This window comes from Nothoprocta perdicaria, unplaced genomic scaffold, assembly GCF_003342845.1.
Source record: "Nothoprocta perdicaria isolate Ctin4 unplaced genomic scaffold, notPer1 scaffold_5, whole genome shotgun sequence".
NCBI lineage: Eukaryota > Metazoa > Chordata > Aves > Tinamiformes > Tinamidae > Nothoprocta > Nothoprocta perdicaria.
The window spans coordinates 4,646,613-4,671,676 of record NW_020455754.1 but is presented as its reverse complement, the minus strand read 5'-3'; the positions used below and the strand labels follow the sequence as shown (position 1 = coordinate 4,671,676).

General features: G+C 42.1%; 1 long non-coding RNA gene across 1 annotated transcript; it reads left to right on the top strand.

Annotated features, from left to right (window-relative positions):
* The first annotated feature begins 7,625 nt into the window (after window positions 1-7,625).
* On the top strand, window positions 7,626-22,782 carry LOC112954458. Its single transcript, XR_003250714.1, has 2 exons — window positions 7,626-7,696; window positions 22,045-22,782. It is a non-coding gene; the product is annotated as an uncharacterized LOC112954458 (long non-coding RNA).
* Window positions 22,783-25,064: the final 2,282 nt, after the last annotated feature.

Below are 25,064 nucleotides of genomic sequence, written 5' to 3'. Positions count from 1 at the left end.
GTTCTGCAAAATGTCCATGCTTTCACTGGCTGGTCTGCTCACTTTGGATGCTGCAGTTGGAATTCCCTGCTCCAGCAAATAGAAGGTYGCCTGTAACTTGTGTGTTTATACCCCTTCCTGGAGGGCACTTTGGGGGCTGATTSTGGAGAGAAAAGTCAGACCAACCAACAGAGATTTTCTTCAGGGTCTTTTTTCAGGCTGAAGCTCCAGGCCAGGGAGCTTTCCTACCTGCTTCCAGGTCTTCTCTCTCAGCCCCTGGCAGATCTCTTTATCCTTCACCCCAGGGCCAACCCACTAGTGTCTGAGACACCCCAGTCCCACCAGCCCCTAGTTTGGGGCCAGGGCACAAAACAGGCACCAAAATGAAGTCCGGCAATTGCAGARTGAGGAGATGGGAAAGGAAGACTTTGGAGCAGACAGATTACAAAACACCGCTAACCAGGAGGGCTAATGGTAGGGTTTGCACGCTCTTTATTTATTGCTAGAAGTGTCCCTCGATGGGTTAAAGATTAAAGGCCGGGAGACTTCTGCAGAGAAAGGCAATGCCTTTTGTGCCTGCTGAGGAAACCTGCAATGTTTCAGGCAAATTTTCTCCGGGGCTGATAATAAGAGTTATTCCAACAATCTGAAGCTTCTCTGGCAGCTCTTGCCTGAAGTAGCCCCACTTCATTACTTCTCTTTCCATGGAAATTTTCTCTCTTCCCTGGGAGAGCCTCGCGAGGAGAAGCGACGCAAAACATCCCGGCCACGGCCTTGCAACCCGCGGCTGCAGCTCGGCCGAGCTGGTCTCCCTTCTCCCCCCACCTCCCTTCCCTTCCCTTCTCCATGCTTCCTGCACCGTGACAAGTAAATGAGAATTGATGGACACCCGGGAACAATGCGTGTGTGTCAAGAACAATGCACCGCCCGTGGAAGCCCATTGTGGGGCTGCTGAAAATGCTACAGATAATTATACAGCGCGCCCAAAGTCAATGCCCGTTGGAAGGGCGCCGAGGGAAGGMGAGCTTGCAGGAGGGCAGGTCATGGTGACACTGTTCCGGGAGTCACGTCCCTTGGGTGCAGCTCCTCTCCTCTGCTGTCTGGCCTGGGTGCACAGGCTCTCACACCATCCCCATGAGCTTGAGGGGGTTACTCTGAGCCGCCTTCATTGGAGAGAAAGGAGAGAGACCAGTGGACATTTCTTTTCCCTTCAGTACTAGGATCATCCAAGAGCAGAAACTGTCTCGTCCAGCCTGGCTGGGCTGGCGTAGATGCCATGCAGGCGCTGGCGATAGCAAAGCGTAGCAGGACACGCTCATGGCAGTTGCCTTTTTTCGGCGTAAGCCCACGGCGARGTTGAACATTTTCAGTCTAAAGTCCTAACTTGGAGGTTTCTCTCCTCCCTCACCCCTCCCCTCCTTCATCCTCCTCCTGTCAGTTAAAAAAAGGAGAGCGAAGCCCCGTACGGCACTGAATGCCCGAATGGAAACCTCGCCGAGCTGGGCTTTGGAAAAGTCTCAAGGGCTTAAGATTTATTCCCCTCGAAGAGAATCGAGAGCGACTCCCCAGCCTCAGMGGTGTGCGGAAGCTCTCGGCCCCGGGGACCGACGTGAGTCTTGGATTTCCCCCGTGGTTTCCCCTGTGCTTTCCTCCCTCTCGTCTCGAGTACCCGAGGAGAGCTCCCGGGGAGGGCAGTCAGGACTCTGTCGTTCCCTGCTCCACACATGTCCCCTTCATTTCCAAGCTTCCCTCAGAAAAAAAAAAAAAAAAAAAAAAAAAAAACGAGACGGGAAGAGAGGGGACAGTTTGGCGGCAGCTTTGCTGGGGCTGGGGACTGCGCTTGAGACCAGAGACAGGTGGGATCCGGCGGGGCAGGAATCGCCGCCAGCGCGGGATGGAGGAGGCTCCCGGGGATGCCCAGAAAGCCCCTGGCCCCGCTGTGCCCCCACCTCCCCCGCCTGCAGCAGCAGCAGCCCCGGCAGCGGGGCCGGGCTCCGCGCTCCCCGGTGCTGGGGCTCCGGGCTGCGGCGCGAAGGGGAGGGCGGGCAGGGGGAGGAGAGACGTTGCAGACAAACCGAGGCTGTTTTGCAGGCGCCAGGAGCGGGGAGATGAAAGAGAAGCTCCTGGGGGAAGTGGCTGTGCAGTTTGACCGGCTCCAGCAGCAGCAGCAGCGACGGCCCGTCCCGAGCAGCTCCGCCTCTCGCCTCCCTCGCTCCCCCGGGCTGCCCCTCAGCCCACATTGGCCTCGTCAGCCCCCACCTCGACTTCCCCCCGACTGCGAGTGGCCAAGAGAGGCCGAAAAGCAGCATCCTCCGCATCCTGAGTCTTACACACCTCGGGCCGCGAGCCCCATTCGCGCTACGAGGTGGCCGAGAATAATTAGTCTATAAGAGATGATGCTTGAAGAGGGTCTCCAGTTCCTTCGGTGGGGCTCCTCGCGATCCCTTTGCTGGCGTAGATCAGGAGGGAGCCCATTCAGATCATGACACGAACGGTACCTTGCACCTCGAGTCCACGTCAAGCAGCGCGAGTGTCCTGTAGGGTACCCAGAGGGGGGAAGGCGCACGGGCAGGGGGAGAGCGCTTGTTCTCCGGGAGGGAAAAACCTGCAAGTATCTCTCCTCCCTTTCATGATAGATTTAGTTAATAAGCCATACTCTAAAGATAGTATTTTTTTTTCTTTTTGCCCTTTTCCTCTTTTTTTCTMTTTTATTTTATTTTATTTTATTTTATTTTATTTTATTTTATTTTATTTTATTTTATTTTATTTTATTTTATTTTATTTTATTTTATTTTATTTTATTTTATTTTATTTTATTTTTTTAACCCTCCGTCCTCAATTACTCTAAGAAAGAAAAGGCTCCCAGTTCGACTGAAAAGAAAGGCAGGGGGAAAAAATGGAATCGCGGTGTGCGATTTGCCTCTAAACGAAGCGCACACCGAGGTAGCATTTGATGTGCCAGACGCTGGGAGATCTTTGTCTCATCGMCTTGCTTCTGATGAGACCTGGAGCCAAGAAAAGGGCGTCGTAATAACGCATACTATGCTTTATCTCCAGACACAAGAAAGAAATTAAATATAAATGTATATCAAGAGTTTCCGAGGGATGAGTTCTGGTTACCGACTCTTCGGTCTAAATCATCTTCCTGAGTCTTTTGGGCTCGGTTTCTGCGGCATGCGAGCCAGCTCGCGGGGACAGCGTTGCCGGGCGCATCCCCCGAGCCCGGCCCGCCGTGAGCCGGCGGGACACGCGGCTCCCGGTGCGCGGCACACGGCGCTCCGCGCTGCCAGCCCCGCTGCCCTGGGAAGGTGAGTGCGCTGCAGCAAAATTGCAATATATCCGATGCTGGAAATCGGCAACAAGTGCAGTCACGCGTTATAATTGTCCTCTGTGTCACCCGACAATGGTCTCTATTTATCGCGTTGGTGTCATCCACTCGTTAAGACAGTCCATGTATAATGAACCGTGGTTATTGCATAATACGGAGCGTCTCCTTTCCCATCCGCCGAGGGTTGTTCTCTCCCTCTCTCCATGCAGGTATTTCATTTGCGATCAGATATTTGTTTTCTGTTTGGCAAGAGGCAGGGGATAGTTGTGAGAGATCAGATGTCTCCTTGCTCAAAGCAGTTAACAGTTTTGCCCTTAAGGACTAAAAACGAATTTTCTCCCCGTCACGAGATAATCACTTTTTAAATAAACACATGGGAAAGCTTCGGGGAGGAAAGCGCTGTTTAAGAGGTTGTATTTACATGCAGAAAACCCACGATCAAAAGGATCGAATGGCAACTTTGTTTTCGAAGTCGATGCACGGCCGGCGCTCCGAAGAAATAAGGAGAAATTGTCTGCCAGTGCTTTGCCTTTTGCAACGAGGGAAGAAGCCTCAGGCTGCTTTGGACCCCCTCAAGGTCCCACTCTGTCCTGGCAGCCGGGGCCGGACCATGTTGCCCTTATTGCCAACGCTCCTATGCAACTGCCTCAGCTCCCAGAGAGCGCAGGATCGAGTCCTGGGGGGAGGAAAAGTTTGGACACCTGCTAGTGCCTCTCTGCTCGGATCTGGGACAATCTCGAGCTATCCCAGCAGGATGTCTCAAGCAGAAGATCGAAAAAAATACGTGGGCAAAATAGCAGCGTCTTTTGGGATTGGCTCGGGCTGTGTGCAAGGGTAGGAGCTCCAGTCGGTTCGCAGCCTCTGCCCCGCTGCGCGTCCGCGGGCAGCAGCCGCTCAATTCCCGTCAGCGGCACCAACCTCTCTTTTTATGTATGTATATATGTATTTCTGTTCTTTTTTTTTTCCCCTAAGAGTGAAAGAGGTCTAGAAAATGACGATCTATGACCTCAAAATCGCTTTCCAGGCTCTACCTTCCCACTCTCAAACGGTTTCCATCTGACTCGCTGCAGTGAATTTTAAGTACTGGACACACCTCTCTGCTCATCGTTGTTGTGACTATAGCAAAAGGACCCACTCCAGAGCGGGAAAGCGCGTGGAGAGTTGCAGACTAAAAGCTCGATGTTTTTAGTCTCGACCGTGCAATTACTCCCAGAGTCTGCCTAGGCACACCCATCTCCACGCTGTAAACAAGCTGTTGAGTTTATTTTTATATGGATATTTGACTTTTATTTGTCAGCTTTAATATACATTCATTTTGGCTACTCTGCCCGTTTCCCTCCACCGATCTAGGAAACACAGAGGGAATGGCAAAGAAATTAAATGCTCCGTTCTCATACGGGAATCCCTCAGAAAAACTTATGTAAATGTATATTATATATATTCTTATATATATAAAACTACTTGTGCCATACATTCGCAGTACCGAGATACATCTCACGCTCAATGCAATTCTCGAACTGAAGTATCTACTGTCTTATTTTTCTCTCTTTGCTTCACATTTTTATTTTTCAAATACAYCCCAAATCGTCCGAGCGATCGCAGCTTTGTTATTGCACTGTKTGTTTGTCTCCCGTAGTTGCCCATCTCTTTTTGATTATCCAATAAATAAACCACATGAGTTGCAGGCTTAAATTTGCTGCACACTCATCGAGGAGAGCGCGCGGATAAGGAAGATCTTTGGGTGTGATTTCTTTACTTCCAAGGCAACATGTCTTTAAATAAAACTTAAATTTATATCAATTGCGGTTTTTTTTTTTTTTTCAGAAGATAACATTTAGCGGCGATTGAGGAGGTTTGTTTAAAAATATCTGCTTGGTGCAATAAAGATTTGTGCGGGAATCTGGTAGCACGGTTTTGAGGCTGCCTATTTCTGCCTCATTTTTGCAGGACTGCTGAGGTGAGAGATTCTCCTAAGGGGACGGGGCTCCGTGTCCCCGCCGGGGGGGACCCCGGGCTCCGCTGCCGCAGGTGAGCGCGGGCAGCTGCGCCCCGTGCGCTCCGCGAGCCTCCGCGCCCCGCGGCTCGCAGCGCGCTGATGCCAAACACGTGCGGATCCCCGCAGCATCCTGCAAGAGCTATAAAGCTCAGGCGGGCTTTTAAACCCAGCTTGCACGAAGCATTCCCGGCAGTTGCAGTTTTTGCCCAGCGCGCAGGGTGGATGTGAGGGTGAGTGCTCTCTTCTCCGGATTCCTGCTCGCCCGCCAAGGTTGCCCGTATTTTTCCCTTCCCTTATTTAATTATCTCCAGGATTCTCTCACCGGGTTCACGGTTAACTCTGATTGCATTTCGAGGTGATATTAGTTCTGCACAAAATTTCATCACGCTGCTAGAATCTTATGCATGAGAGGGAAACTTGTTTGGATGCTCCTAATTCCTCCATAGATTATATCGGCTTTAACTCTATTAGAGGAAGGCAACAATTTTTATTTAAGTATGTATACATATGCAATGCATAGAAAGTTGTCTGTAATAATCAAAGAAAATMATAATTTAGAATACAGTAGATGCAGAATACATTCATTTAGCTAATGATCAAATTAAACTCATGCAGCATTTATTTTACAGGTTAACTTGCTCAGCTTCGCAGAAATCTAAGGTGAGAAGTTCCACTATTTCTTCCAGTTTACGTTGCATTCCTTTTTAGCCTAGTGTTGCCTTTTCTTATTCATTTATTGGTGTGCATTTAACCTACTTAGAATGTCCTAAACTATGTGGTTTTCATAACTGCCTTCAGTTATTTTCTTCATTATTTCCTTACATTCAAATGTTTTTGATTTGAAGAATAACCCTCCTTCAAATGTGTTACCTTCATCTAGGCACCTAAAAATAGGTTATAAAGAACTAAGTTTATAATCTCTAAAATTAAAAAAAAAAAAAATCTAAGTCTGACTCAAGCTTGCTGCTTGGAAGCAGAGTTTGGAGGAAGGCACCACTTTCAGAGCAGGTTTGCCCTCAGATCACAGCAGTCTTGTATATGGTTCTTTGCCTCATGTAAGAGACTGCATCAGATTTGGTGTGCTTTTTATTAAAACTCTATATTTTCTTGTGCATGTGCAATGCCAGTTTATTCCATTGGAAAGTTTTATGAGCAGTAGTTCCTCATTTTCAAAAATCACAGTGGCTCCRCAGTCAAATCAGCATTTTATTTTGAACTGCTTTTTTCAATGCGATGCTAATAGTGGTACAGATCACTACTCAGAGATGGACCCAGTGTTTAAAGATTAGTTTTGTAGCTGAACTGTGATCCTACCAATGGCTTAGCATGGGTCAGCTTTTGCAGCTGTGCTACTTACAGTGTGTTTCAAAATATTCTGGTGTGTAAGGAATTGGTTCAGCCATGATTTGCCATTAGTGATAATGGTGAAGGAGCGTAGGGGGGAAAAAAAGGGAAAAAAAAGACTTGTCCCAAGCAAAGATCTTTTTCCAATGTCAGGGTGTTTCCCCATGATAATGGGGATCTCTGGGTAGTTAAGGTTCAGTTAATAAAGATTTTATTTCATTTGATCGACTCCAGATGGTTCCCAGCCACAACACAGGGACTTAGATAGCAACCAGAGCTCCAACACACGGGAGTATCTGAGTAATGAACTTTCATTTGGCCCACAAGAGATTGCAGTCTGGGCAACGCTTGGATCTGCATCGCTTTGGATTCCAGAGYCACATTCAGCACGGGGGAGGAGGAAAGGGTGAGGGAGGAGGGCTGCTTCTCTTTACAATCCAGCAAAAGCCAGAATAATGTATGCCAAGAAAATCATATTAAAATTATTTTAACAGTTTTCTAGGTTGCAATGGGATAAAGCTCAAGCTAACACCAATCAGAACAGTTCAGCCAGGCCTCAGTCTGCTTTGGGGAATTTTCRCCAGTGTTAATATTGGCTTCGCTTCTCTGTCATCGGTGTAGGTCCAACAAAGCCACCCTAGTTATGACATCACCCCATTTCAATTAGAAATGGCCTAATCAACTCAAGGTCTAATAGGTTAATGAGGGCTTTGTAGGCTCCACAATTCCCACCAGATCTACTGAAGCATGATCAGTACTAGCTAAATTTGCAAAATATCCCTGTAGTTGTGTAGATGACACCAGGAGATAAAGTACCCTTTGTTTCTTTAATACCTCCACTTGTGCTCTAAGCTATACCGTTTTCTTCTCTGTGTAAATACACCAACCTATATTTTTTTAGTTTATTCAGTAAGATTTTTATTTCTTTGGTATGTTTCAGATAGATTAATGTTAATTTATATGCATAATTACAGGAAAAGAGGGAAAAATCCCTTGCTGTGAACGTCTACCTGCTAGTAATAAAGAGAAACTGGGAGGAAACCTTGGAGGTAATTGCTAATGGTGTGATTAGAGTTGTTATTGGTGTGGTAGAATTCAAAGTGGATAATGTAAAAGGCAGATTATATGCTATAAATATGAGAGTTTCTGATGCCTTCTGGGAAACACTACAGGCTTTTCTTCTGAGCAGCTTTCTATTACATGTATAACGTTGGTGGTTCATGTCTTGTTCTACTAGCAGAAAGGCCAATGTGTAAAATCAGATTGCACATTGCAGGCAATGAGTGAAGRCTTTTGCTCAGTAGATCAATTTGTACCAAAATGAAGAGTTTTCTTTCAGTGTGGTGAATGCCAAGGAAAGCAGCTTCTGTGTGCTGCACAGGAGGGCAGAGCAATTCTCAAGGCATGGGTCTCCTTGACCTTCAGACTTCCCACTGGGGTCTGAGTCGAGCACAGGTGTTGTTGCAGCAGAGCAATGGTCCAAGGGTCCAAAAGAAGTCAACTAGCTCATTCTTGGTTTTGTTGTGGTAGTTTTGTCTAGTGTAGACAGTATGTGGATTGCAGGAAGACTGTCAATGTCTTCATGAAATAATGCTTGTGTAAAGTGTTTAGTCTTCCTTCCTCAATCCTGTGTCCCAGAGTTAAGGAACATGCTGGAAAAGCATCTGTGACCAGAGCATGGTCCTGTGTGCAGAGGCAGGTTATTGCTGGTCCTCCACAGCTTGGATATATACCTGTAGGACACCTATAATGGTGTGAAGAACAGTTTCAACTCTTTCAACCCATTTCCATTGCTCTTAGGATCTCTTCCAAGCAGCCYATGGCCAGGGAACCAGCTGTCTCCCTGCCACCTCTATTGCCTCAGCACTGGCTTGAAACACTGTCCTGGGCTTGATTCAGCAAAAACATCACCCAGCATAAGATCTGAGAGACAGATCCTCCTTCACATGTGTATTCTCCTAGTAGCTCTGTGCAGTCCTTAGGGAAGCATAAACATCGAGCAGTTTTGTTAAATGGATTTCTATGGGCTTGTTCAAGACAAACGTGCAGCTTTCTTTTTCAAAATCAAGAATATAGGAAAGTATAAACAGGGGGATATTTAGTCATCCAATTAAAGAAAATATCTTGCATAATTAAAATCCAGCTCCACCTCCCAAATTCTGCAGCATCAGGAAAAAAAATAGTATATAAATGCCAGTAACTTTATTTGCTTCCATTGGCCACACTAAGTGACTAGCTTGGAATGAGGAAACAATTCTGAAAGGGAATAAAATTGATCTACAAATTATTGTTTTCTTGAATGTAGGTATTAGTAATAGCATAAGAGAAAATGTTTATAGTTTCTAGAATCTGTTTATAGTCTGTTTTTCCACTGATGTTTTTGGACTAGTAAAACAAGATCTGAAAATTTCTGATCACCAACTAAATGGGAAAAACACCATGGTGGGATTTTTTACGCCACATTTATAGAAGGACATGGGAAGCTGATGCCAGTATTTTTTTTTTATCCTTAGAATTTACTCYAGGCGTCTGTAGTAATGTGTTCTGGAATCTCTGATGTCTTGAAAATCATTTGCTCCTTTCTGAAAATATTTGTTGATGATATTTGATGGTTTGATTTGTTGATGATATTTGGTGATAAATCTGTGTTCAGGAAAGCTGATGAGTTAAAAGATGACTAGTGCCAGGGTTTCTTTGGTTACCTCCAAACAAACTCTTTATATTACATTCTCCTTATATTCAATTTATATCTTCATCAAACAATAACATCCAAACCCCGGAGAGCTAATCCCAAACAATTTTTTTAAGTGTATATACATGCCTCTCCATACATACATTTATAGCAATTGCACAGAAGAGTCTTTGCTGCTGAAATCTCAAACCATTCCTTAAAATATTCAGACTTAAATTAAAAGCTGGTTAACACAAAGGCAAGGGCATAAAGAGATTATTGTCTAACCTTAGTTTTATAAATCAGTGGTTGAAACAGAAACTAAGCTGTGGAACTTTAACTTCCCTGCCTTGATTGAATGACTTTTGAATCACATTTCCCACATCCAAAGCTAGATCTAAGTTAGGTGCAATTTGCATTTTAAGTTAAAGGAAAYGCAATATCCAGTCAAATATCCATTTCAATTGAAGTTGGTTGMTTCAGTCTTGCCGCTTGTAAGTGCTTTGCGCCAGCAGAATCCTCCACAGAGTCTGCAGGAGTGGCATTTARCTTGCATCATATGTGGCAAATTGCTGGGTGCAATTTAAACAGTATTAACCTAAAGGGAGAGGAAAGGTCTGTCACTTATATCTGGGCTGGCTCCTCCATATAGCATCGTAATTGGTAACTTTGCTTTTATCCTCCTCTCGTTTGTTTTGTCATGTTTGACAACGCACACATTTGAAAATTAATGGGTTAATCACCTGTATAATGACTTTATAGCAAATGCCAAAATGAGCTTCCTATTTTTTTTTTTCAAATTTGAATAAGTGTCTTTATATYGCTGGGAGAATATCTCCACAAAGCAGACTGATTTAAAGAAGAGATCTAGTTCTTTCTACTTTAAATTCTGGAAATGCTGAAAGTGAGTTTTCACTTGGGATTTTGCATTTCTTTTAACAACAGAACTAGTCGAGGTCTAGATACTTATTTACTGCATTGAATGTTTTCTCCTTGTAAAATGTGGATTTGACATAAATTTAGTGATAGATATTTAAACATATTATTTGTGACTTTTTAAAATATATGTCATTTCAACACTTTTCTCTTTTAAAAAGAAAAAAATTATTAAAATTGAGTTTAAGACCCCCAAAGAGCCCTAAAGAAACTAGCAGTTTGTTCCTCAGGGAAAAGACGTTATTTTAACAAATACTGTTTTCATTCTGGGAAATTCCATGTAGGTCAGTGCAGTGTTTTTATGAAATCTGTAGCACCTTGTGCTGACTGACAGGGCACAGGCTTCTGGAAACATCTAATTGCAACTCTTCAGGCTTAGAGCTTATCACAACCATTTGAATAGTCACTCTTATACAAATACAGGAGTAACATGATACCCAGCCTTACACCCTCAAACCATAAAGTAAACTTGTTTTTCCATGAGGCAATTAGAAGGATACATTTAGACATATCCTTAAAATAAACAACACAAGCATATCTGAAAACATTATTTGGTGTTGTAACTTGTGRGTTCTTAGAATGACAGTTTACGATTACTGAAATACCAGGGAAAATATTGATCAAGACACGCAGGGGACATTCAAAGAGAAGTCAGGGTCATGACCGAACAGATGGAGGAATTCTTATTTTAATCCTCATTTTACACGAAGGTTCTGCTCTTCTACACATTATCTCCCACATTTGCTTGCTTTCCAATACCTTTCTCTTGAGCTATTATAACTGTTAATTCATTAATGCAAAAAAATTCATATCCATAATCAAGGAAGCTACCTCATGATCTGATGGTGTTTAACTCTGAATTTTGCCTARTTTACCCTGTGACTCCATCTCTATGCCTACAGCTTTGCTAAGGCCCCCCTGGAAGCACCAGTAGTCCCCTGAGTGCAGTGGTGGTTGGAACTGGGCTCTGTCTGGGTTGTCCCATCCTACAAGAGGTCCCATCCTGGCTGCTGGAATAGGTGTCCCCTTGGCTGTGCATCCCAGATGTCTCTGGAGCCAAGGAAGCACAAACCATGTGTGATTTCTTTTTTCCAAAAGACTCTTAGTTGATAATATAATTTGGGTTTGGCTTTGCTAGAGCTGCTGTATTGTCTCGGAGGTGCCAGGTGTCCTGGATGCAGGTTGGGGAGATGGGAAGCGTGAGCAATCACGTCAACGTGGGGTCTGTGCACCTCAAAGCACAAGCCCTTGCAACAGTGTCAGCAGACCCCTTGCTCCTCCAAGCTCCTTGGCAAAGGTCACCTTTGTTTTTCAAAGAAACTGACTCGCAGGGGGACAAAATCTGCACAGAAATTTAAAGAAAAGCTCTGAATAGGCAAAGAATATCAGCTCATTTATTATACCTCTCCAACTAGTGGTGTGGCAATTTCGCCCCCTTAAACCATGGTTTTTTTGCTTGCTTATGTGTCTTTTTTCAAGAATTTTCACATGCCAGTGTAACCACAGCTTTCCTGTCAGGACGGCTGCAGCGAAGCATCTTTCAGTGGATCCTGTGTACTYGGGAGTTTCTGCAGTTTATAGCACAGCCATAAAAAAATTGCTTGAGGCTGAATCTTGGCATGTTAAGTGTCATCACAGAGGTAATTGCTTTTCTTTAAACACCTACCAAAGAAAAAAAAATACACAACAGCTGAAGTTGCCAAAAGGCTATCATGTCCAAACACCTACACTTCCACAGAAGGCTTTCTTGGCTTTTATTCCAGTCTTTCCTTGTGTTTTTTCCCTTCTCAGCTGCTTTTGCAATTGAATGCGAGCATCAGAAAATAGGAGAGTTTATTAACCCACAAAAATGTGTCCAGTTAACAATTTTAGGAAACAACAATATCTAGGACAATGTGTCTTTGCTCCATGCTTTCCCAACACACTAGTCCCTGGGGTATTAGGGGAATGAGTAAAGCATGGAATTGAGATTTGCATATAGCCCTTTTAGTAATCGGCTGCCAGCTCTGACAACAGAAATGCTCTAAATTAATTTACTTTTTTATTCCTTCAGACTTTCTTGCATGTTAGGAAGATTCAGGTTTACGTAGAATACGTCCCAAAATAAAATCAAGATTGAGCTGCACTGGAATTTCAGTGTTAGTTTATGTCTTTCACAGAAATGTGTTTAAAAAAAAAAGGGAAGAGGAAATTCTGGAAGCTGCTCTTGTTTTTTAATTATGAAAGTCTTTTCTATAGCATCATTAGCTACTCTGAGAGATTCTGWCTCTCAATTTGCAAATGGTAGAAAAATACCTGGATTCTGTTGGTTAACTTGTTGGCAGTTTTTTGATTCACTTGCTCTACTAAATATGCTCTCTAACAGTGTGCTCTTTCCTCCAGGAGTTGCATAGCTATTTGGTTATTTAGTTTGGGGATGAATCAAATAGTTTAAAACAACAACAACAAAAACTCCTGTCAAATAATAAGCAGGTATTTTGGAGTGCATTTTGGAGTGTGTTTTTTGGAGTGTATTTCTAGTGTTGCCTTTTCCTACTGGCATTTTGGAAATGATTTTAGGATTTAAAAATTTCTCCTGGAAGCAGGGGGTCATTTTACAAATAGTAGTTTCTGAACATCTGAGTGGCCTCATTCTCATTATTTATCAACACCACTCTATCCGTAGCTTTCAGGGCTGTGATTTTGGGCAAGAAGTTTTTCAGAGGAGCATGAAGTTGTTGTCCCTTGCTTGCGAGGAAGGCAATATGTATTGCAACTGCTCCAGGCAGGTCTTGCACAGCTCCTGTGTTTTTCCTAGGACCTCCTACGAGTGTAGGAGCTCCCTGTAGACCCCTCTTAATCCAGACTGGGCCTCTCCAGCACTGCTCTTGCCGCATTCACCAYGGTTGTTTGTCTTTTCCAATCCTTATGAGATGGAGACGCGACTCGGGAGTGAACACCACATCAAAAAGGTGCACATGAAACCAATATAGCTCTTTCCAAGAATGCCGCACGCTGGAATACAACCCTACACAGTCATCCCAATTAACATGCATATGCCAGCATTTCCCATAACTAAGAAAGAACGTCTCAGTCTGTCAGCATTTCAGGAAATTTTGTCACCTCACTGTCCACTTCTTTCTGCAACTCATTAAAAAACCCAACACATTAAATCTCACTGCTCTGCAGCTCTGACATGAGAACAATCCCYAGGTTTGTCTTCTCTTTGCTCTGGGGGTTAAAGAGCATTGGTTGCTACTCTGTAGTTGTTTTTTCAGACAAGGATGTACTTTCTCTAAATGCTGATTCCTATTCTGTAGTTAACACTATAGGTGCTTTACCAGAGGTCTTTTGAGAACCACGAAAGATCCCTCTTCTCTGTAAATAACCAATTTCTGTTGAAATATATTTGTGTGCTGTGACCTACATTTGATTTTCTCATGAAGAAAATTTTGTAGTTAATACACCCATCTGGCCAGGTACCAAGATTACACCACATCGAAGTCCATCGTTCAGATAAATCAGTGATTCAGATGGTGGAGGCAGGCTGTTTACTACAGCAGCTCTACACTTGCAGAGGACAGGGACACTGATGGGTTATGAAGAGCAGTGCAAAAATTTCCAAGGATAGTTCTGTGGATAGAGACAAACCTTACTGCRTTTTAGGATGTAAACAGGGATTGCATGAAGCCTTGCATTCATAAATAGATAGGTGGGTGGAAAGGAAAGGTAGTTTTGTGGTTAATGTATACTCTCACATAGCAAATGTGTGAATTTAAGTCCTAGACATGCTCCCCAGCTTTAAGTAAGCCATATAACCTCTCTGGGACTAGCATCGTCATATATAAACTGGAAGCAATTGTATTTTTTTTCCTTCTACTCTTTGTCTTTCCATCTCCTGTCTGTTTGTATTAGCTATTATATGTTTGTACAGTACTTAGCACAATGAGATCCTGTTCTTGTCCAAGACCTCGGAGAACTCTAAAACACAAAGGCTGGTTTAATGAGAGAGATAATAAACCTCACTGAAAAAGAAATTCTCGTCATTTTTGTTGAAATTCCAAGTCATGACCAACTCTGAGACACTAAACCTCAGGTGACTCATAGAGCAAGGAAAACATGCAAGGAGTTTTTCACGGTTGGCCTGCAAACATTTGTTTATTTATTTAGCAGCAGCAGCCTAATTTCATCTAGGTCCCATACTATCTGAAAGGGGAAAAGATTAAAAAAAAAAAAACTCATGATCTTTGGTGTAATTCGATACTTCCATTTATTTGGCATTAAGATTTTTCTTCTTTTGAGGCTTACCTGCCATTCTGCTAGCACTGCYGAGACGATCACTGCCACGCACGCTCTCATCACGACACAAACCCCGATGTTGCACCCTGGTAAAACATGACGTTTCTTGCAGGGACGAGTCTCCCACCTTCTTGCACGGTTCGGAATTGGCCAGCCCTTGCGATCCCCCTCCGGCAGCTTTTCTCATCCTTTGTTGGGAGCAAGTTTTGACAACAGCAGTGCTAATTGATTAAACGTTTTAATCAGAGATTACAGCTGAAAGAGAGATAACATTTTTATTTCATTGTGTCTCTGAGAACATTAGCCTTTAAGGATCACTTTGGCTGTGGAACTATATCAAACTATATTAATCGGCTTCTTTTTCTTTTAATACTGAATCCCTCAGGTCAGGTATTTAAAAAGCTTCTTCAGTATTTATGATACATCTTTGTCTAGTATTCAGGGGAAATTTTCTCTTTAAAAACATTTTGCAACTTTCATTTTCCTTTTTCGTTTATTACAATTTTTGTACTTAAAGCCAGCTGGCATTCATAGTATAGTGTTTAGCAGCATAAACAATCTCATTGAAGAAAATTACATRGATTAAGGTATGGTTAAAATAATGATGGTGAAAGGGCCTATGGCTGGAGTTAGCACTTCGACAATTATTTAGCTTAGATATGTTCCGAATGACATAATGCAAAAATGAAATACACCTCAAAGGATCATCCAGCACCAAGACAGGGCTGAGTGTTTTTAAATAATCTGMAACAGTAAATTTGTCTAACTTTTTCTCTAACCTCTCCCCAAAGCCTATGAGACAAGATGCTTATACCTGACTAGTATGAATATGGATATGAATTTTTTTCTCAGCATGAATTAAATGCTTCAGCAGGCGAGTGAATGAATAAGAGCTCAGGCGCTTGTGCAGAGAATTCCTGCACTCTGTCTGCCTCTGAAGCTGATTTCCCTTGGGCATTGCACTTTCACACCCAGTGTCATCTGTGAAATAGGCAGTGATGTTTACTATCAGAGAGATCTAAGAACTGATTTTTTGGTTCCTCTCCTTTCTAAAGAGCTTTGGTTCAGATTGCTATCTGTCAGATTTCACTGAAAAGTTAATGCAAAAGTTTGCAAATGATGATTCCTACTAGGCGACTTGAATAATCAAGYCTTCAGCTGATCTCTGCATCAATGAGAAAAAACAATAATATAMTTGCTATCCATACAGAACTGGCTTTTTTTTTGCATAAATATTATTTTTTTGAAGAATAATGCTATGTTCATCTCCCACCTGCAGACCCATGCTGCTGCTGGAAGACCGTTTTGCAGATAGAAATGGTTTCCTCCAATTCTCTGAATAATTTATATATTTATGTTCACAATGAAATATTTGAAGAAAGCAAAACTTTGGTAGGATTTTATTAATATAAYCTGATGCTCAGCAGTGACTGATACTGAGATTGGTTTTTAGATAGTGATGCTGCTAGTCATATAATACTGTCATTTTTATAATTTAACCCAGCTGTCAGCCTTCTCTTCTCTTAAAAAAGGGCCAAGATTAGATGATTAGAGAAAAATCTTGTAGTCCAAGTGTGTTAGCCGGAAAACTCTTCAAGAATGTAAGAAGGCGAAGATAACAAACATAAAAATATGCTGGTGAATGGAAATGGCAATATTCAGGGCCAGATTTTGATCTTTATTGGAGTAGTGTAAATCTGGAGTAGCTCTGCAGACCTCAGTTCAGTTGCTTTGACCTTGCAGCAGATTACAGATAAACAACATAAATCACCATTGGGATAGCTCTGTATCTTTACAACAAGAAGTGGGTTATAAATATATTCAGATATTTATGCAAACATACGTGGCATGAAAAAAACMCGGTGGATGTTTTTATATGAACATGTCCAATGTTGCTTAATGTAACCACCAGCTCTGATGCTTTTATGCCGAAGTCTTCACCTCCTTAACCTCAGAGGATGTAACTTATCCCTAGTAAGTTAACATTGATGTAATAGCAAAGGGGATTTTTTTTCCTGTAACTGTGCTGGAGGATGTTCCCTAGATCCAAGCAAAGCATCAGATGCATAAATGACATGTGAAAACTGCATGCAGACCATTCCATTTTCACTCGTGATTTTCTCTTTTTTTTCCTCCCCCTGCTATCTACTTAGAAACAAGCCTGATGTTTGCACTTTATGCTCCCATTGCAATTTATTTTACCACTGACTCTTGTGACAGTTCATACTAATCTTTGAGATTTTAAACAATTTTCAACAATTCTTTCCCTCCAACACAATGACTGTCGAGTACCACAAGGAAAATTAGGAATTCATGTTTTGCCTTGCCAGTTCCAACTGCTACAGATGGTGTTTAAGGTGTCCACAGACATCTCTTATGGCTCTGACATGGACTTGTCTGCTACACTGCAAATTGCATTTGAGACACCACATGCCCTGGAGAAATCAATGTGCTGCACGCATAGCGACATATCCGAAGAAGGGGGAATCCTTGCAGATGTGAATACGGCTCTAAGTTTGTGGTTTCAGCATTCCTGAAAGCTTGGCTGTCCCTCAAGCTGCCATTGCCTCTTGTYAGGAGGAGCAATTGCTCAAAGGGCACAAAACTAAATGAGCATCTTCACTGCCTTTCTAGTTTGCTGTGTTTGTGCAATAGGTGTCTGGTAGGATGGAGGCACTCGCACCTCCTGCCTCTTTTTCTGTTTCGCTAGTTAGGAAGGATATGGTATTTAATGTATTTTWTCCTCATCTAGGGCAGCTACTTTAGCTTTGCTGGCCTGTCCTGTGTGGGATATGGGGCTATGTTTGTTTTGAGGACAGTATGGGTCTCCTGCAAGCAAGGTGGCTGCACCTGATACTTTTCAACTAACTTTTCTCTGTCATTTTAATGTACTTTTCTAAGTCATATAAGAGATTCAGAGAGCATAGAAGGTAACATAGATAGAAGGATCTTGAACTGCCAGCTTATTTGCATTCAGAGGATTACAGGAGGTTTTCTGCTCGTATCTTGATAGATAATGGCCTGGGATCTATGAGAGGCTTGGAGGAATCTGACTATGATCAACTTCCCCCTGTATTTTTCATGATTTCTTTAAGGCTGAAAAATTACTATATATGTCCTTTATTATTGCAGGGCTATTAGCCTCTGCAAATAAGTCTGGGAGAGAATATATTACCTTGAAAAGAATAATCTCCCAGTAGAATAAAGYAGCTTTTCCTTCCATCTCTTTCCTTAATTCTGATTCCTGTCCTCTGACAATACATGTATGTGGGGTCCCACCTTGGTCTCACTGGAGACATCTGCCAGGTGCTTTGGGTCAAGTGCTAGTGCTCACAGGAGTCAGAAGTCATGTTGTGSAAATGAAAGTAGGCAATGTGTTGAAAAACTGCTATGGGAGGCAGTTGGTAGCTTTGAGGGAGAAACAGCTTTATTCTCATATGATACCACTTTTCTAAAAGCTTCATCAAACCATAATCCTGGAAGTTCTCTAGAAAGAAATAACACTTCTGCTCTAACCCTAATCTGAGGTTCAGCGTATTTGTACATAAAAACTATTAGTGGCCTTTCACTCCATGGCTGCCAGAATCCAGATATATAGTTTATGTGCTGTATTACTAGGAGCAAATAATAATAGTGATAAAACAGACAAAAGGGAATTAAAGGGAGCTTTCTGGTTTCTATAACAAAGGCAGATTGCGTGGAGGCATGCCTGTCAAACTGCATATGGGCAAATCATGGGAAAGCTATTCCGTCCTCCCATAAGTGCATTTTTTCATCTCCCTGTTTTCATCTGTCTCATTTTTTTCCCCAAGCAAGAGAAATTTTGCCTTTTTTCACCAGTTCTGATTAATGTCCTTCTCAGCCCCCTCCCACCTTTTTCATTTTAATGGCACACAGCTCAGATATTATTATTTTTTTTTCCCTAGGGGAAATCAGGCTGTTCTTGGAAGCTATCTCCACACCATTTGTGTAGAATACTTCCTAGGGTGAGCTAAGGGCAAAATCTCCACAACATTATTGCACCAGSTTTGTCATCTCACATTTCATAAATCCTTGAAAATAAGCTCCTGAAAAGCAAGGATGAAGTGACATTTGGGAATGRAGTAAAATCACAACCTAAATGTGAACTCTAGTAATGGTCAGGAGTTAGGTTACCAGCTCTTTAGTCTATTTAGAATGGCTTAGAGTTGGGTTGGACCTGTTTGCTTAGCCCTGTTATGAATACAAGGGTTGAACTCCTGGCCCCCTCCCTCATAAATAAACTGATGCTCAGGCTCAAGTCAGATGCCCATCTTTTCTCGAAATGACATCTACAGCTCACATCCGAAAAAATCTCTGGGGTGAGGAGGGTTAAGAAACATAAATCTAGGAAAATAGCTTATTAATACTATAATAGAAACTCATGCCTATGAAAGTCAGCAGGATGGATTAGGCTGCCTCTGTGTACAGTAAGGAGGGCTTTTTCCCTTTCCCCACCACCCCTTTTTAATTAGAACCAGATTTAGAAAGTGGGACTTTCCTGAATAATCAGCCACAATAAACCTTTAATCTCAGTCACCTCCGTGAGAAAAGAATAGGAAATCGATGTGCAGAAAGAGGGGAGACACAAATTACAAGAATGGYGAAAGAAGGACAAGGCACTGAATGAATCTTTTTAATGCTATTATTATGATTTGGTGGATGTGGATGTGTCAGGAGTTTGTACAATCCAAGGAGCTTTTCCATGAAGCATTCTGTATTGCAAGGAATCAGGAACCAGAGTGCAGGGATGCAGAGCCACAGATACGAAGCTCGCTGAGACCTTTTCATTTAAAAATCTTCCTAGCCCACTTCCTCCCCAGAAATGAGACCCACTGAGGAAAGAACTCTAAGCAGATTCAAGTGCTGTGTTGGACTTAGGACTCAGGAAAGACGTATTTGAAATGCTGCAGCTGGTCTGGGGAACACCTAGCATGAGTCCCATCACTGAATGAGACCACAATTACCAAACGGTGCCAAAAAGCAAATGATAACAGAAATCTCTGCAAAGCACCTGGAGATCTGGTATCACAAAACTAGTTTAGGAGGGATGGTGGCAGCATTGCTGCTCAGCACCACTGGTCCATACAGATCAATGTCTGCCTTCCCATCAATGYCAGGTCTGTTTTTCTCACCCTTAGCAGTGCTCCAGTGAGAGATCCGTGCCCCGTTTTAACTCTGCTGTTGAATTTCACCTTCAGTGCTTCACCCTAATCAGAACTGTGCCTTCGCTACAAGCCAGGACTTGCATCATTAACCCATTTTTTAAGGCGGTTTTCCGTCACAAAACAAGGTCTCTGCAACCGTGTCCTGCTTGATCCTGTTACTTCATAAACTGCAACAGATCCAGGGAAGGCTGAGTTCAGGGGTGATATCAGTCCCGATTTTCAGGTGTATTGAAATGGTGTGAGCAGTGAAACAAATGATGCTTTTGTCACTCTATTTTTTTCCTTATCTTTTATCCTTTCAGCCTTTTGCATGGGCAAAGCTGAGTTTTGTCACGATGGACAAGCTCCCTTGGTTAATGCTTCTCTTCCTAAGAGTGTTGTTAAAATAGGTGGCTGAGGTACGGACTCCTTCAGTCTTTGGTATTACCCTTTCTGGCCCCACGTCTGCTGAATGTATGGCCTAATTGTATGTAGTGTATCATAGGTGTTTATGTATCTCAGCCCACGTGAAGCCACTAAGACTCCCTGACTGCAGTGGACAAGCAGTCCAAACTAAATGTCATGCTCTGCTGTTGTCTCACACTCTGTGTAACTGATTTATTAAATGAGACATTTTGCAGGAATAAACTGATGATGAGCTGCCACTGAAAATCTCCTTTATGAAAGCCCTGGTCCATTGACATTAACAGAAGATCAGTGAGACCCCATTAGCACCAGAACCGGTAATAAAATAAAGCTGGTTTTGGACCCTACTTCAAGCATTTTTCACTTGGACAACACCCAAAGCCAATAAAGCAAATACATTAATATGATTATCTTGAAACAATCCAAGAAAATCGTTTGTTTATACCTCTTGGCACAGCATTTGACAAGTATAGAAGATAAATCAGGACAAATTTACTTTAGTGAATGGGTGTGAAATGCTCAATTTACTTAGTGCTGGAATTGCATCTGATTGCAAGCAGGAAAGAATGGTTCCTGCTCTGTAATAAGTTTATGATGGTAAATTGTGAAGAGGAAGGAGGAGAAAACTGTGGTGTGTGTGTGTGTGTTTTTTTTTTTTTTTGGTGAGTGTAGTTTATCCCCAAGAAATACCCTCTATCCTCCTATCGCCATTTGACCTGATAACTTTCTAATAAAATAAACACATAGAGAGACAAAAATTAGTTCTATGCAACTAAATCACTCATCATTAGTAGCCACTGATTCTTTTAGATTAGGGCTCAGCTGTGATTTCTTACCTCAAATAATGCTTTTCATCTCTAGACATCAAAGCAGGAAGGACTTTGGAGTAGAGGTTGATGGAGCTTTTGAAAAGAGAAGTGAGATGTAGCACGGAAGTGGAGAACTGGTTGTTTCTCCCGGGGTTATCTGCTAAGATAGTAGCAGAATCACCCCTTGAACTCAGCTGACTCAACTCCAGACCTAGTCTTTATACAATATGTCAGAAAATGGGGCCAATTTAGGAAGAGATCCTAAAAATAGGTGTGCTGCTGAAGCAGAAAAATTATTTCCTTCTCATATGGACGCTGCATATTTTTCTCATGCACATTCCTCTTTTGTGGGGTAAAAAAAAAAATTGTCATTGAACCCAGCTACTTATTTTCTTTTCTTATCTCTTCTCAGCTCTAGTTGAAAACCAAGCACTATTTGTCACCTCAGTAGTACCAGAAACTTCCTAGACAAAACTCTTTTATGAGATTTCAGAATTATTTTTTGAAGATCCAATATGGGCAAGCTTCCCAATTCTTAGAAATTTGACCCATTAAAAAAAAAAAAAAAAACTTTTTTGAAGTTTCGCAACCAGCAATAGGATTTGAAATGAATATGGTCTTGCATCCTAACTCTGTAAGGTGTCTTTAATTCATTTCTGAACGAAAACACTAAAAATTCTGCCATTTTCCATAATTCCTCTTTTTTTTTTCAGTGAGAATTAACTTATGTCAGCTGTGAGGAAAGTCAGAATTCATTCATAAATTGCTTTGATTTGGGCTAAAATTTGACGTACTAGGTATATATATTTTCACTGGGGAAAAAAATGTAAAATATGTTTTTAGCTTTTTCTTCCTCTTTAGAACTAGACCTCTGATCTCTTTATGACAAAAAACTATTTTTTTTTCCAAAGCCCTTGAACGCCGCATTGCTTTCAAGTGCAATTTATATTACATTATGCCATTACATTGTCAAATTAAGTGATCACAAGGGTGAGAGCAGCATCCAGATCAGTAGTGAGTCAATTTCAAAATCTGGCAAGGGATTAATTTGAGATTCAGCTTTCTGCCTGTATTGAGCTGTCTCTCTCTCTCATCTTTGTGCTGCATGTCAGACTACAGGATTTTCAGGATTACGACCTGGGCTTGAAAGCCCTCCAGACATCAGGGAGACCTGCTCCCAGAGAGAGCTTGCTAGATGCAACCTAGAGAGCAACTACACAGCAATTCGCATTTTAAAATTGCATTTCAAGGATCCCTCACAGTGTCGAGGCTGTTGCTTTGCCTGTGTGGCTCAAAATTTCTGCCGAGTGAATCACCACCACTCCAGCAACGCGCCGCATTTGATCACAGAGTCCTAGAGGGTTTTCAACAAGCAATTAGGCGGTGGATGCGAAAATAATTTGTACGTTTGTCTGTTTGTTGTTTGTCTCGAGCTCTTTTATAATCAGTTAGCTCATTGCCTTCGGCTGCAGGCAGAAGGGCTTCAGAAATGCTGCCCTGGTCCCTCTGGGCAGGCTGGGCTGGAGCAGGCAGCTGCCCGGGTCTGAGCATTGCTGGATGTAACGTGYGCTCCGGGGAGGATGGGAGAAGGTTATTCGGAGCGGTCGTGCTGCTACTTGTCCTCTTCCCCAGCAAAAACGCTCTCCACTGGCAATTACCACATTGCTGCAAACAGACCGGAGAGAGACATGATGTAAAAATTAAATTACTTAAAACATTTTGGGCTAACRCTTGGCTTTATGTAAACTCAGAGACAATCCTGTAAGGTACTCAGGGCAGATTATAGGTTTGGGCAAAGCTAGAAAATTGCTGCCATTATATTGTTATTATTAACACCTTGTAATTAGCCCTAAGGAATCCTGAAGTTCTCTCTCCTGATTTGGCTTTAATGAAGGAAAATTGCTACCTTTGCAAGTTGGATGGCGCCCGCTCTGATTAGCCTTAAGTATATAGGACTATTATTTTGAAAATGTTTGTTGTCATGTGAATATTAGTATTGCATGTAAAAGTGGGGAGGGGGGCGGGGTGGGCTTTTTTAGTTATTGACTCGGATGAGTCACATGTTCACTTTAGTTACGGTCATCCTCTTAAAAATCAAGAATGGAAAACTTGTTCGGGTATCCCGACCACAATCTAATGAATTCAGGAGGATCCTGTGGCAAGGGCTGCCAGTTGCCCTACCTGCTGATTGCATTGGCTGATGGAGTAATTGTTGCATGGAGATAGYTTTATGATTGCTTTGAGAGCCTGAATGAGATCATGCATGAGTTAGCACACTAAGTGCAATAAAAATGATTTTATTTGCATGTCCCAGAGCCTTTCCTGATTCCTTTGCTGCTTTCACAGGCAACGTCTTCCCAGTGAAATCCAGCCAACATTAATAAAACATCCTTTCCATACATCTCCACTCCTCTCCTCCCACATACTCTGTGCTTTCATTACCATCTCTGGGAAAAAACTGACATTAAAGAAAATTCATCTGATCTTATCTGTAATTAATTTGTATTTTGATAATATAGAAGAAGAATTTTTGCATGTAATGACTTACCTGTTCATTATTTCTCTCCTTTGAACTCCTGTGACCGCTTAATAACTCATGCCAAAGCAGAACTGATTATGACATTTTCCCCACCCACCATCCAGGAAGGTTGAAGGTGTTGCCTCTCATACTTAGACAAATTGCTCCAAATAATGACTTTGTGCAAAATTAGTCATACATAATTGAGAAATTCTATAGATGAATAGGAAAGTAACTTGAGATGAAGTTATCATTTTAATGTTTTTTAAGTTAACGTGGGATTTGACGTACCGGTTCAGACCAGCAGTCCATCTATAACAATCAAGTGCCTTTTGTGGGAGTGGGATCAGAGCCCGCTCCTTCTGAAAGCAGCGAAAGCTTCTTGGTTGCTGTCACGGTGCATGAAGTAAGGTCTGGAGKGGGGTACCACATGGTACTGGAGAACGTTGTGCAAAAGGACCTAAGCAACCTGGGTTCAACTATCCAAGCAAGGCTCTCCCGGATCGYTTTTTTTGGCTCTCAGGCTGGTATCCTTATTTTGCCTGCGTCAAACTGCCTTTCTCAGCCAGGCTGCACTGCTGCACTCTAYGCATAGACTATACCAGGAGGTAGCAATAGTTTTTAAGGTCATTTGCTTTCATGCAAAGGGTGGTCTGGCAAAAAAATGCCACATTGCCCACCTAACACATTGAGAAAATATCAGTGTCAATTGGCAAATCACAATATGGCTTAAAGATAGTTTATGAGCCCATCTGAATTATAGTTTAAAGGTGTCTTTTTCAACATGCTTTTTAGAAATTATTTAGAACTATTTCTCTTTTAGATAATTCCTTTAGAATTATTTGTCTTTTAGAGTAGAAAACTTCAGGAAAAAGGAGGAAATTGAAGGCAAAGTTCCAAAAATTTAATGGGTTATTCACCATTTTTCTGTGTTAAAAAGGCAAAATACAGAGACTAAAAGAAGATTTACGTTCCAAAGAAGCACAGGCATAGAGTTTGGATTTGGGATTTGTGCTTCAGCCTGTTGTAAAGCCATTGGTAGTTTGAACAGGTCAACATCTGGAGGTRTTAAGATTTTGGAAAGTTGGCTCTTGACATCCTCTTGATCATCCACTGGTGGGTTATTAGAATTGCACCTTAAGTGTACTACATTTAAAAAAAACAAACTCATTTTTCGTTACATTTATGACCTCATTCTATGTCTTGACTTCCTTCATCAAAGGCCAATATACTAAACACAACATTTCTTTTATCCTAATTTATACATGCTTTGTATTATGAAGTTCACATCATCTCTCYGCTTCCCTCTGTTCAGATTATTGAACGTTGATCGTGTCACAGAGCAATCTATCTTTGGCATACTAAAACACGAAAAAACAAGGAAAAGGCAATACAATTTAAATAAATAATAATAAAAAACACTTCTTATACTTAAAAGTGGAAAAGATGTGTGTCCAACACAAGGAACAATGATGCACATGCGTGCAGGCTTTTGCAGTTCTCCAGTAAAACAGCTGACAAGGTTTGTTTCTGGGTGCAGGAAGGTAGTCATGTTCTGTCAGCAGAACAAATGATAAACATGATAAGATAATGCTGATGGACAGCTGATTGACA